We start from the raw sequence: 13,591 nt of genomic DNA, 5'->3' as shown, positions 1-13,591 counted from the left end.
GAATGTTGACTTCAACATATTAACTTATTTAGATAAAATTGTGAAAACTATAGGTCTGCTCATCTTTTAAGAAAGAATGAAGACTCTTAAAGAAGAAAACATTTTGAACGTTAACTTGAAAACAATATACTCTATTGGCTGTTTTAAAAACAATTTGCTTAGATGGGTACCTTTTATTTTCCTGTTGGTCTTATTCCTCTGAGGTGGGCTTAATGAAAAAAAAAACAAAAACTTTTTATTTGGAAATAATTTCAAGTTTACAAAAAGTTGGGAAAATAAAAATAGTTCAAAGAACACCGTTTTCATTTGCTTGTTCCCTGGTGTCTCTCTTTTCACATTTATGTATAAATATATTTATGTACAATTTTTTTTCTGAACTGTTTGAAGTTAAGTTAAATACATCTTGGTCATTCACTCCTAAATACTTAAGAGTGTATTTCCTATCAACTTCATAAATTTACATTGAAATAATATTTTAATCTACCATCCATATTCCAAATTTATGGTTTGATCTTTGTAGCATTTCCCTCTCCAGGAAAGGATTCAGTCTAGGGTCAGGTATTACATTTAGTTGTTCTGACTCTTTAACATCCTTTACTTTGGAACATTTCCATAGCCTTTTAAAAAAATCTTTAACTACCTTGACATCTTTGAAGAGTGCAGCTTGTCCCTCCACCTCCCTTTTTAATAGAATGTTCCTTGTTTTGTTTTTGTCTAATGTTTCTTCATGATTAGATTGAGGTTATACATTCTGGACCATTGCAGAGGTCCTTCTCAGGGTATCACTTCCGGAAGCACGTGATAGCCATCTGTCTCTCATTGATGGTGTTAATTTTGATCACGTGGTCCACACGTGGCTTGAATTTTCCACTGTATAGTTACTGTTTTTTTTTTCTTCCTGGCAATTAATAAGCAATTTGTGGGGAGACAATTGAAGATCTATTCTGCTTTTCATCAAAATTCCTGTTTAAATTTAGCATCCATTATTGCTGATATAATTTTACCATAATGGTTGCAAAATGATTCAACCAATCTAGTACTCCCTCCACATTTACCAGTTGGCCCACAGCATTCTACTGCAAAGAACCCTCTCTTCTCCCCTATTTATTTATTTACTATCTGCATTAACTTACGAATTCCTGTGTTTTTCCATTTCTGTATTTTCTTTCATGTGTACTTTCTATCCATATTTATGTGTGTTTTACACAGTTTTTTCCTAAACCATTTGGAGGTAAGTTACATACATCATGACCTTTCACCTCTAAATATTTAAGTCTATAATGTTTAATTATTTTGGTGTTCAAATAGTCTGAGATTTAGCTGGAGGGAGCCCCTTTAGTCTGGTTCCTGTATCTTTTTGACATGCCTACATAAAATTTTGTTTTTTTGAGCACTTCCTTACTTTGTGGTATAATAAGATGTTCTGTGTTTATCTTGTCCTTACCCTGCCCCAACCCTGGAATTAGCCTTTTCTCTAAAGGGCCCTGTTTCCTGCTAGTGGAGAAAGTATTAAAGACCAAGGCTAGGTGTGCTCATTGCTACTGAGATGTCTCTACTTCTTGGACCTTTCAGAGGCAGAGCTAGGAAATATATGCCTATAAAATATATGCATATACCTATATATACACATATGGTAATGACTTCGGTTTAATTTTAAATTATTTGTATTATAATTATAATTGAGAAGTTGTCATAGCAACATAAAGTTCTGAATAAAAGCAATGAAATCAGTCCACACAAACAATTCATACAATTTTCATGTACCTTTTTAGTCAATGTCGGTACATCTGATTTTATAGGGTTGTAGTGTGAAATTGTTTTGTCTTTTTAAACTTGACATAAATGTCTAAGTTACTACACCATTTTTACAACCTTCATTCCAAATTGCTCTGCTACATACCATGTAGCAGATTCTACCATTCATCTATTGCTGGTATTTAGGTTGTTTCCAATTTTTTGCTATTATAAATAATTCTGAACTGAACATTTTTATACATATACCTTTCCTAATTGACTTTCTCATTTATTTGCTTATTTATTGGAAGGTTTCCCAGAAGTGGGAATAACACTTCCCAAAATGTAGGTGTGTTGTGATGGGTTTGGTAGGTACTGGCACACAGAATGAATCAAACATTTATCATATCAGAATTGGATATAGAGAGATGAAAAATATGTAGTCTCTGTTAGCAAGGAGCTGAAAGTCTAATGGAAGAAACAAATTTTAAAAAAGATATAATTTGATCAATATAGAGGAAGACATTTAACCCAGGTTGGGAATAGGTGGCTCAGGATAGCTTTTCAGATTACAGTTGAGCTGTGTCTCGAAGGATAGCTTTGTAGAGCTGTGTTAAAGGATACCTTGGTGGAGCCTTAAAGGATTGGAGTTATCCCAGTACAAAAGAGAGAGTAGCAATAGGCCATAGAAAGCATTTACAGCAGAATCACTAGAGTATAAGAAAACAAGGAGGTTCAAGAAAATTCAGGTAGTTAATGCGATTTGTTGCTTAGATGCATTTGGAGGAGGTGAGAAAGGTTAGCTTGATCAAGAGGATAGAGGCTGAACCATGGCCTTTCATGTCACCTTTATATTGATGCAATTGAAAAATCTTAAACCAATGAATAATATGATCAGATACATATTTTAGAAATCCACTTTAACAAGGGTACTAGAAAACAGATTAGTAAATGCAAGAGACAAAAAAAAACCCTCACACTGATGGTATGGGTAAGTAAAAGCTAGTGGCAATGTAAGTTAAAACAGCCCTTTTGGAAAGTAATTTAGTGATACATAAAAAGGTTATAAAAATATTCGTATTTTTCCTGCCAGAAATTCCAATTTCAGGAATCTAGGTGAAATAAATCCAAAATATGGGGGGAAAATCTATACAAGAAGATCCTCACTCCAGCATTAAATATAGCGGCAAAAAAGGGGGGTAGGAGGATAAAATGTCTAATAGTAGGAAGATTATTGAGTAAATTGTGGAATTTCTACTGCATTTCTACCAGCATCATTACAAAACGACGCATATCAATGTGGAAAAATGTTTATAAATGCAACATGTAAAGAAAGTGTAATTAGCATGATTACAACGACTTCTAAAAACACACAGGGAAAAAATACTTAAAAAACTTTCAACCCATATCAACGTTTTCTGATCAAAGTTAAAAATAACATACTAAAAAAGCCAATCTAGAATTTGGAATCGTTGACACCAAACTATGCTTCTCAGGAACACTGGTGCTCTATGAGCTACTCCAGTGATTCTGAAACTGAGAATTTGTTGAAAGTTATAGACCATTTCTCTAGAATCATGCACACATATGAACAGTTTGCATAATTTCAGAGATGGCTGATGGAGTTCCTGAAGAAAAAAAAAATATATATATATAGTTACATGACAAGGATTGCAGATAGAATTAAGGTTTCTACTCACATCACCTAAAAATAGATTATCCTGGATTATCTGAGTAGACCCACTGTAATTACAAGGTTCTTTTAAATGTGGAAAAGGGAAGAGTCAGTGTCAGTGATAAGATGTGAGAGAGACTCAAAGAGCTACTGCTGGCTTTGAAGGTAGAAGGGGGCCATGGACCAAGGAATGAGGGAGGTCTTCAGAAGTTGGAAAAGGCAAGAAAACAGAGCCTCCTGGAGCCTCCAGAAAGGAATGTAGCTCTGCCTACACTTTGATTTTAGCCCACTGAGATCCATTTTAGACTTCTAACCTCCGGAACTGTAAGATGACAAATTTCTGTTGTTTCAAGTCACTAAGTTTAGGGTAATTTGTTACAGTAGCAACAGGAAACTAATACACACATAAAGTTTTTTGTTTGTGTTGCTGTGTGGCTGAAGTAGTTAATATGAATGCATACATATATAGAGATACATTTTCTGGTGTTGAGAGTTTCCTGATAGTCAGGACTATGTCTGTTCTTGTTCTGTGTCTTTAACACAGTTACTGGCATTCATAAATATTTAATGGAATGAATGGTGTTCAGCAGAGACAGGATCAGCAATTGCTCTGTCACCTGAACAAATTTGAGAATCACTTGTTTTACTGTATTATGCTCTCTGTATTCCTATAATCTGTGAGTTAAAATTGTAAAGAATATAAAATGATAAATATTTGTTCTATATTGAATGTGAAGGCAGTTTTCTAATTGAAGTAAATTGATACTTACTGAGCATCTATTATGAACAAGGTATTATGTTTTAAGACTGTTTTGTATTTGTTTATTATCATATATCTAAAACATTGTGGTATAAATAGTTAATGCTTAGGATTTTTACCCTCCATACATATTGTAACTACTAACTCGAAGAATTATAATAAAGGTAAAGAGGACAAAGTTTAATAATGGCTGCTTTAAAAATGTTTCTAATCTGTGTCCTAGATCCACAGCTATTTATTTTCTACTATGAGTTTTTAATTTTTCAAATTTGGTATTTACCTGAAAATTTCAAATTAAAGTTCTAATCATGGTAAGTGTGTGTGTATATAATATACCAGAGGTGCCAAAAAATGTATACAAGTGGACACTTTGGTCAACGTTCAAGCAGCAGTTCCCCGTAATCAGAAGCATCTGGACGCTGATGGTAACCACTTGAGCACCTCTTGTAATTGCAAAAGTCAAACGTGACTTGTATGCATCTTGCTATCGGTATATATTGAGTATTACAATTTTAATACAGTTTACCTTTCTTAAAATGTATATACTTTTGTTGGCATTATATACATATACACATATGTATGTGTGTATATATATATATATATATATATATATATATATATATATATATATACCAAATCTAGGTATTTTTCTGTACTTTGTTTAACAAAGTCATAAAAAGTACTTTTGTCTTTTTTAGGTCTGTGAAGTCAGACCTCAAGGTGGACAACTCTTTAGATACAGCATCTAGTCTACTACTGAAATCATAAACCTATACAAGATTTATTGAAATTTGTTGTAGAATGTGATGAGTTTTTCCTACAAATTCACCAGTTGACATTCTCTTTTTAAGTTTATTTTAGATACTGACTATATCTTTGTTCTGTCAAGTAACTTTGATAGTTTCTTTTCCCTGTAGCTAATTCACACATTAAAAAACAATTATAAAATCCTCCTCAGAGATTGCATAAATGGTTCATAACTATATGCTTTAATTAACTAGGTAACAGTTTAAGAAAATATATCATTTAGACACAGACTTTTTTCTGCAGTTGGGTAGATTCTTTGAATGAAAGAGCAATATAAATGCTTTATTGTCCATACATATTTTAGATGACCCTTTCAAAATCATGTAAGGCAAAAAATACTGAAATTAGTTTGGAAACTACTAAAAGTAGTTTTGTCTTATGTAATTTTTAAAAGTATGTCAATGTTAGTTACATGGGAGAAAATTTATACATGCATCATGAAATGTCCTTCTGTTTTGGGAAATTTACTTTGTATGGTTTAGAGCCCAAACTTCTGAAAGTGGTTACAACAGATTCATATATATATAGCATTTTCAACTCTGATTTTCTTAAGATTATGAAGGTACAAGATTTTTTCACTATGAAGAACTTTTTTGCTTCTGTATTATAGGCCATAGATTATGAGACTGAGCTAAAATTCTTTTACAATTAATAATGGTTAATATTTACTAAGGAAGTATGAACTTTTGCTCCCCTTTATCAATAAGGATACCTGGAAATGCATAAACCCATTTGTTTCAGTTATCTACTTTCTAAAAAATTAGTGTGACAGTGCTGGCCTTAGATGAAACATTAAATACAGTGTTTTGAAACATTGTTTTTAAAATAATGTAAAGTTTATAAGAGCTTAATAAAGAAAATTCAGCCTCTTCAGGTTTGGAATCATAGAATCTTAATAGAGAAAGCATGACACTTTGTAACTGTTGTCAAAGTGCCCCCTATAACTCATGCCCACTTACACGTGATAACTCTCTAAATAAGACCATTATTATTTTCAACCAGAAGACAAATGGATTTCCCCTCCCCAGCCATCCTTTTAGTTTCTTTAATGGCTTTATGATTTTAAACACTGCAACCATCTTGGCTCCTGTCCTCTGGTTATTCTTCAGTTTAACAGGGCCCCTCTCAAAAAAATTTACCTGGAACGGTAAATTTTATACCATATATGGTCTGAAATATACCAAGGGTTGGTTAACTTTTTGTCCTAGCCATTAAAAATGTTTGTATTCAGGGAGCAATTTTAGATAATTAAAAGGACTGTAAATAATAGAAATAGATCTATTCTTGGCCCTTTATCAAAAGAAAATTGAAAGGTTTTAATAAACTTTACAATGGGTAAAAATCTTTCACCCATTGTAAAAGAACCAGGAATACATTAACATTTACTTCTTATTTTTAGTAAACAAAAGTTGAGACCCTCTGGTCTCCAGCAGATATGACTGAGGATGTATGACCAGTTCTTTATGACAGTTGAGAACTATATTTCTATACTTAATATGTGAAAAATTATTTCTTGTAGAACAAATCTATAGGGAAATAAGGAGAATAAAATACAGCACTTTCTCTTTTGGCAAAGAAATGCATACGTGTTTAAAACAAATTAACTTTTAGGGCAGCTCTGAAGAAGTAATTTATTTTAAATAGGTGAACAGTTTATAGCTCTTGTGGGAACACTTTTTCCTTACTTTTCTTCATCATTGGATTAGACCCTATGTTTTTAATTTAAGTCCTTTAATTTTTGCTGTTAACATTTAATTTACTTGATGACCCCATACTGTTAACTTTTGACCCAGTGAACTCATAATGGTATAAACTACAAAACTACTAATATAGTATGGTAGATAGAAAACCTTTTCCTGATAAGAAATTATTGTAGCATATGGCTAATTCTAATGATCCCCCATGTACGTTTATTTTTACTCAAATTTCCTTTCCTTTTATATAAAATTGAAATTCCTAAAATTTAATTCTTTAGATGTAAAAATGTTAGTACATACAGTTGTCAATTATTATAAAGTTCAAAGCTTCTTCTAAATCACTTGTTGTAAAAACTTAACTTTTTTTGCCATTAAAACTAGACCTGTGGACTTGCTTTTGAACATTTCCCCCTAATTATAAAATAATATGTATTAAAGAAAACTTTTAAGAAATCAGGAATGATTGGAAGGCATTGCTTCTGAAGGCCCCTTAACAATATACGACTTTCGGGGGGCGGCCAGTTAGCTCAGTTGGTTAGAGCTGAGTGCTCTTAACAACAAGGTTGCCAATTCAGTCCCCACATGGGCCACTGTGAGCTGCGCCCTCCACAACTAGATTGAAACAACTACTTGACTTGGAGCTGATGGGTCCTGGAAAAACACACTTAAAGTAAATAAAAGTTAAAAAAACACACAAAAAAACCCCCCAATATACCACTTTCCTCCCCGCTTCCCAATTGACAAAGGAAGGCTCTGTATTTCTCTTTTGCATGTAGCATTATTGAATTTCATTTATTTAGTCCTATTGAATACTATACTTTTTTTCTTTTCTTCAGGAAAATTGCAGTTTGTATCTTGTGGAGGAGAGGGTCCCTCTTTCAGAAATCAGCAAAGTAGAAAAGAATTGGTGAGGCACTGGAAGCCCTCTCTGATCCACCTAGTTCACACTATTCTTACTTAAGGGTAGCCAGGGGGTGCATTCACTTTCATCATTTTGGGGGTGAGTACTGGGTAGAAACTGAGGGAGCACAGATGGGTTAAGTATTGTTTATGACAGTAGGATAGGAGTGAGAGGAAGGAAGCTCAGTATATAGGGAATCTAATTCCTGATATGGTGTGTGTATAAAGATGTGTGTGATACATGTTTTAAAGAAATTCTAGTGAACTAACAAGGTCTAAAAATTCTGTTTTGTTATATAAGATTAATATGAAACCTTTTATTTGTTGAGCTATTTAACATGCAGCTTAATAATTATTGATATGTTTTAATATTTCATATTTACTTTATTCAAAAATGAACAGATAGTTAAGCAACAACTGCTATGTATTAAATACTATTAGGTATGGAGGTACAAACAAGGTTTCTGATCTCTGGGAATAATGCAAGCTATGTTTCTGTATAACCCTTCATGGTTTGCTAATGTAACATGGTTGTAATTTCATAATTTAAATACTAGGGGGAATGTTGTAAAATGTGCTTTCTTATTATTCTCTTTTAAATAAATGGAAGTATTTTTGTGTGGTTTTACCGTCACGATGGGAAATAATGAGATTTTGGATAGAGAAAGTGATGGTTGGGATAGAGACGAGAGAGAAGTCTAGAATGACTCCCCAGTCCCTGGCTAGGTTGTAGAGTATGATGGTGGTATAATTAACGAGGATAGAGACAAGTAGAGGAAGAACAAGGCTTTGGGGAGTGTGTGAGTGTGTGTGTGTGTGTGTGTGTGTGTGTGTGTGTGTGTAAGGGTGTGGGGTGGAAAACTGAGAAAGGGGAGACAGATAAGAAGCTCAATGAGGACATATTTGAATATGGAAGATTAAGTGCCAATGGGATATCCACATAGAGAAGTTCAGTAGGGAGCTCAGCATACACTTCTGAGGCTTCGGGAGAAAGGCCTGAGCTGGAAGTAGATGTTACTAAATAGGTGGTAGCTGGAATTAATGGGATAATGGATGCCATTGCTCATAGAGACTGAATGTAGTGAGAGGAAATGAGAATCAGTATCAGTAAATGGGCAAAGGAAGAGGCAGCAAAAGAACTGAGAAGAAATAGCAGAGGGATGGAAGGGAGCACCAATGGCGCTCAGTTTTAGAGAAGCCAGTGAGGGAGAGGTTTCAGAAGGAAAGAAGTCAGAAGTATCAGAAGATAAAGACAGGTCAAGTAACCTGTCTTTGAAAAAAATCATGGGATTTGGCAATTTTGTCATTAATGTTTGCCAGAACATTTTCGATGGTGGCAGAACTCTGTTGGGTTGAAAAGTGTATTAAAATTGAGAAAGGTTACAATAGATTTATATTATTTCAAGGTTCTTCATTTCTTCTTTAAAAACAGAAATAAAGTATGATAATTGTAGGGAGGAGGTTACAGAATTGAGGAGGAGATTCTACAGTGACGAGAGTTTAAAATATGGGAGTCAGCACAGAGGAGAGATTAAAAAGAGGAGAGATAAAGGTAAAGCAAGATTCTGCAGTAGAAGAGGGAATATGGCATCAAGGGTGCATGTGAAGGAATTGACCTGGAAAAGAGAAAGGATACTTCTTACTCTGCAATCAGGAGGAAGGAGGTGAAGACAGTTATATGTAGAACATATAAATATTAGCAAGAAGATGATGGAGATTCATAGCTGATAGTTTTGATTTTTTTCTGATTTAAAAGAGGTGTAAAAAAGATAAGGTCATAGGTGAAGTAGCAAGTTTGAGTTGAATTAATATGGTTTAAAATATATGCTCTAAGAAATGGGACAGGGATTAACTAGGGAGCAAGGTCATAGCAGGAGAGACTGACGTACTTTGGAATCTAGCCTGGATAGGAAAAGATATGAAGCGATGTGGTAGATGGTGGTTTGACATAAAAGGGAATAGTAGAGGAATGGAAGTTAAAAAAAAAAAAAGGTAAGAAAGCAGGTGTTTAGGGAGTGATGGAGTGAAAAAAACTAGAATGATAAGTGGTGGAGGCTAAAGCTGCTGTGGAGCAATTTCCTGGTAATCAGAAGGCTGAGGGTGTGGCTCTGGGTGTGGACTGTGGGAGGAAGTAGTAAGCTGGTGGAGTTTAGAATTCATGGTTGTTGGATGTGTTATCCATATGGACACTGAAGTGGCACACTGTGGCAGAAAATGCAGGGAGACAGACACTGAAAGCCCAGTGCCAACGCCCTTGGTGAATAAGGGAGGGAATGATTGGGCAGTTAAGTAATGAGAATGAAAGACAGGAATAAAAAATTCCCAAGATTGTTGATCATTATTTTTTCTCACAAATTAAAAGCCATGCGGGCAAGGGCTGTATCTTATTGAATGCTGCAAATATTTGTTGAATTGATGAATTAAACAAATGATGACCTCATCATTTTGAATAAGTATTCATATTAAGTATTTCTGAAAATTTGGGGTTTTTCTTATCACAAGCAATTGATATTAAAGAAAGTACAAATAAGCAAGATGTATTATTCCTAGCAATAAATATTCAGCTATAATATACTTTAATGACAATATGTATTTGATTATAGACTATAAGGATGTACCGTAATTTAAGCAGTTTCTTATTTGGAGGTATTTATATTGGTTGTAACCAATTTTTTCTGCTAGTAAAGGAACAATCTTTACAAAATTTTTGCCTTATTTCCTTAAGATGCAGTCTTAAAAGTGGATTTGTTGGTATGGTCTTCATAGTGAGCCCATTGTCTTTATTTTTGGCCTATTACTAACAGGTTCGTTTATGTGCATTTGAGGATCAGAAAATGGACAGTGTTGCAGGTACTGATTGATAGGCACACCAACAGCCCCAAGAGTGAGAACTGGTAAGTAACAGTTCTTCATAGGAATAATGATGGGTGTTTTACAAACTTGGAATCAAGGAAATTTTTTTTTTTTTTTTTTTTTTTTAAGGAGGACACAGCTCACAGTGGCCCACAGCTCACAGTGGCCCACGTGGGGATCAAAACAGCAACCTTGGTGTAACCAACTGAGCGAACCAGCCACCCCATCAAGTACATTTTTCATGAGCTCAATAGAAGATGATTCATGAGCTGAATAATAGGATATAGTGGTCAATTCAGAAATGTATATTCAAAGTAAATAAAACCTCTGAATAATTTACATTTGTTGACAGCATCCAATTTTAGGAGACATTTTGTTAAATCATGAATAATATAATAATCTAGGTCAATGCTCCTCCCACTTTTTTACAAAAGTGTAATTACTAGCAGAGAAGAATGAATAATCAACTAGAAGCTTGGTCCCAAGCTAGAATTTTCTTTAGTTTCATGTTTTGTCGAGTAACATTGATATCTGAGAAGGTGCCCCATGTTTACTCAGTCACTTTTAACACCCTTTTAACACACTTTTAACACAAGTTCTTCTTGCCTCAAGCTGGACTTTTAGAGGCAAGGTTCTAGGCTATTTCATAGTTGTAAAATATGCTCCTTTTCAGTTTTCTCTTCTACAGTTTAGCCCAGGCTATTCATGTAAAGTAGTGTATGGCAGAGAGTAAATTACTTGATGCTTATCCACTTTGAACCTGAGAGTGTCACAGAGACTCTGAAAATTCAGTATCATCACAGACTGCACTACAAGAAATGTTAAAAGAAAGTCCTTCAGATGAATGGAAATGATACCAGATAGAAATACAAATCTACACCAAGAAATGATGAACACTGGAGAAGATAACTACATGGCTAAATGTGAAAGATTTTTAAAAATTTAATTCTCTTTTAAGATAACCAACTGTTTAAACAAAATTAGTAACAGTATATTGTGGGGTTTACAACATGCATAAATAAAATACCTAACAACAATAAAGGCCAGGAGGGGTAAAATAGAAGTATGATAAAAGGTTCTTTTGCTGGTGTAATACCACTTGAAATTAGATTGTGGTTAAGTTGAAGATATAGATTATAATCCCTAAAGCAAACGGTAGAATAACAAAACAATTATAGCAAATAACCCAACAAAGGAGAAAAAAATGGAATCACACAAAGAAATACTTGATCTAAAAGAAGGCAGAAAAAAGAAGGAACAATGAACAGATGGAACACATAGAAAAGAGCAAAATGATAATCTTTAATCATGTCAATAATAACATTAAATGTAAATGATCTAAAAAATGCTAATTAAAAGTCAGAAATTGCCAGATTGGATGGAAAGCAAGACCCAATATACTTTACATACAAAGACATAAAAACGTTAAGAATAAGAGGATGTAAAAAAATAAACCATGCTGATGCTGACACTAGTCAAAAGAAAATGGGTATGGCTATATTAACATGAAACAAAGAAGATTTCAGAGCAAAGAATATTACCAGGGATAAAGAAGCCCATTTCATAATAATAAAGCGGGCAGTTAATGAAGATATAACAATCCTAAATGTTTATACCCCAAATAACAGAACTTCAAAATATGGGAAGGAAAAACTGATAGAACTGCAAGGAAGAAACAGACAAATTCCCAATTATAGTCAGAGATCTCAATACCTCTCCTTCAATAATTGTTACAACAAGTTGAAACTTAGCAAGGATATAGTAAACTCAAATAACACTATCCACCACTATTACCTAATTGACTTTTCTAGAACACTCCACTAATAAAAGTAGACTACATATTCTCTTTAAAGTCTACATGAAACATTTACCCAGAGATACCATATTCTAGGCTAGGGGTCAGCAAACTGTGGCTTTGGCCACTGGTTTTCTATATGGCCTATAAACTAAGAATGGTTTTCACAGTTTGAAAGATTTCTAAAAAAGAAAGAAAATATGTGACAGAGACTGTATGTGACCCACAAAGCCTAAAATATTTTACTCTCTGACGATTTACAGAAAAAGTTTGCCGACCTCTGTTTTAGGCCATAATACATGTTTTAATACACTTTAAAGGATTTAAGTCGTGCAAAGTATGTTCTCTGAACATAATGGAATTAAATATTTGGAAACAAAATAGCATGCTTCTGTATACCCCATTGATTAAAGAAGGAATCAAAAGTGAAATTAGAAAGTATTTTGAACTGAAGGAAAATAAAAATACAACATATCAAGTTTTATATAAATGAAATTCCTATATTAGAAAATACACAGTCTTAAATCAATGACCTCAATTCCACCTTAAGAAACTAGAAAGGAGGAGCTAATTAAACTCAAAGGAGCAAAAGAAATGAAATAATAAAGGTAAGAGTTAAGATCAATGAAGTGGAAAACAAAAATCAATTGAGAATATCTATGTAATCAAAAGTATCTGTTTCTTTGAGATCAGTAAAACTGATAAAACTTTAGCCAGACTAGTCAGGGGAAAAAAAGGTGTGAATGCACATATCAGGAAGACCAAAATTAGGAATGAGGGAGGTGACATAATTACAAATTCTACAGATATTTAAAGGACAATAAGGAAATATGAACTTTAGGGAAAAAAATTCAACAACCTAGATGAAATGGCCAAATTCCTTGAAAGACATAAACTACTGAAGCTCACTCAAGAAATTGATAACCTGAATAGTCACATATCTGTGTTTTAAAAACTGAATTAGTGGTTCAAAATATTCTCACAAAGAAAACATCTGATTCATAGGGTATCACTGGTAAATCATTCCAAATATTTAGGAGAAAAAATAATATTAATTATATATAAACTCTTCCAGAAAAGTGAAGAAGTAGGAATATTTGCCAACTTGTTCTTTGAGGCCAACATTAACCTGATACCCAAACCACACAAAGACATTCCAAAAAAAGAAAAGAAAACTCAAACCAATTTCCCTCATAAACATAGATGTAAAAATTCTACACAAAATTTTATCAAATCCCAACAATATATAAGAAGGATAATATTATTATTGGGTGGGGTTAATCCCAAGAATACAGGATTGGTTTAGCATTCAAAATCAATCAATGTAATTCACCAAATTAAACTAAAAAAGAAAAACTGATCATGTCAAT

General features: G+C 33.5%; 1 long non-coding RNA gene across 3 annotated transcripts in view; it reads right to left on the bottom strand.

Annotated features, from left to right (window-relative positions):
* Positions 1 to 13,591, bottom strand: part of LOC117021615 (uncharacterized) — a 68,182-nt gene that overhangs the window by 30,328 nt on the left and 24,263 nt on the right. The gene's annotated exons all lie outside the window — the stretch shown is intronic.

Source organism: Rhinolophus ferrumequinum, chromosome 4 (assembly GCF_004115265.2).
Source record: "Rhinolophus ferrumequinum isolate MPI-CBG mRhiFer1 chromosome 4, mRhiFer1_v1.p, whole genome shotgun sequence".
Classification (NCBI taxonomy): Eukaryota; Metazoa; Chordata; class Mammalia; order Chiroptera; family Rhinolophidae; genus Rhinolophus; species Rhinolophus ferrumequinum.
This window is presented reverse-complemented; position numbering and strand designations above follow the sequence as displayed.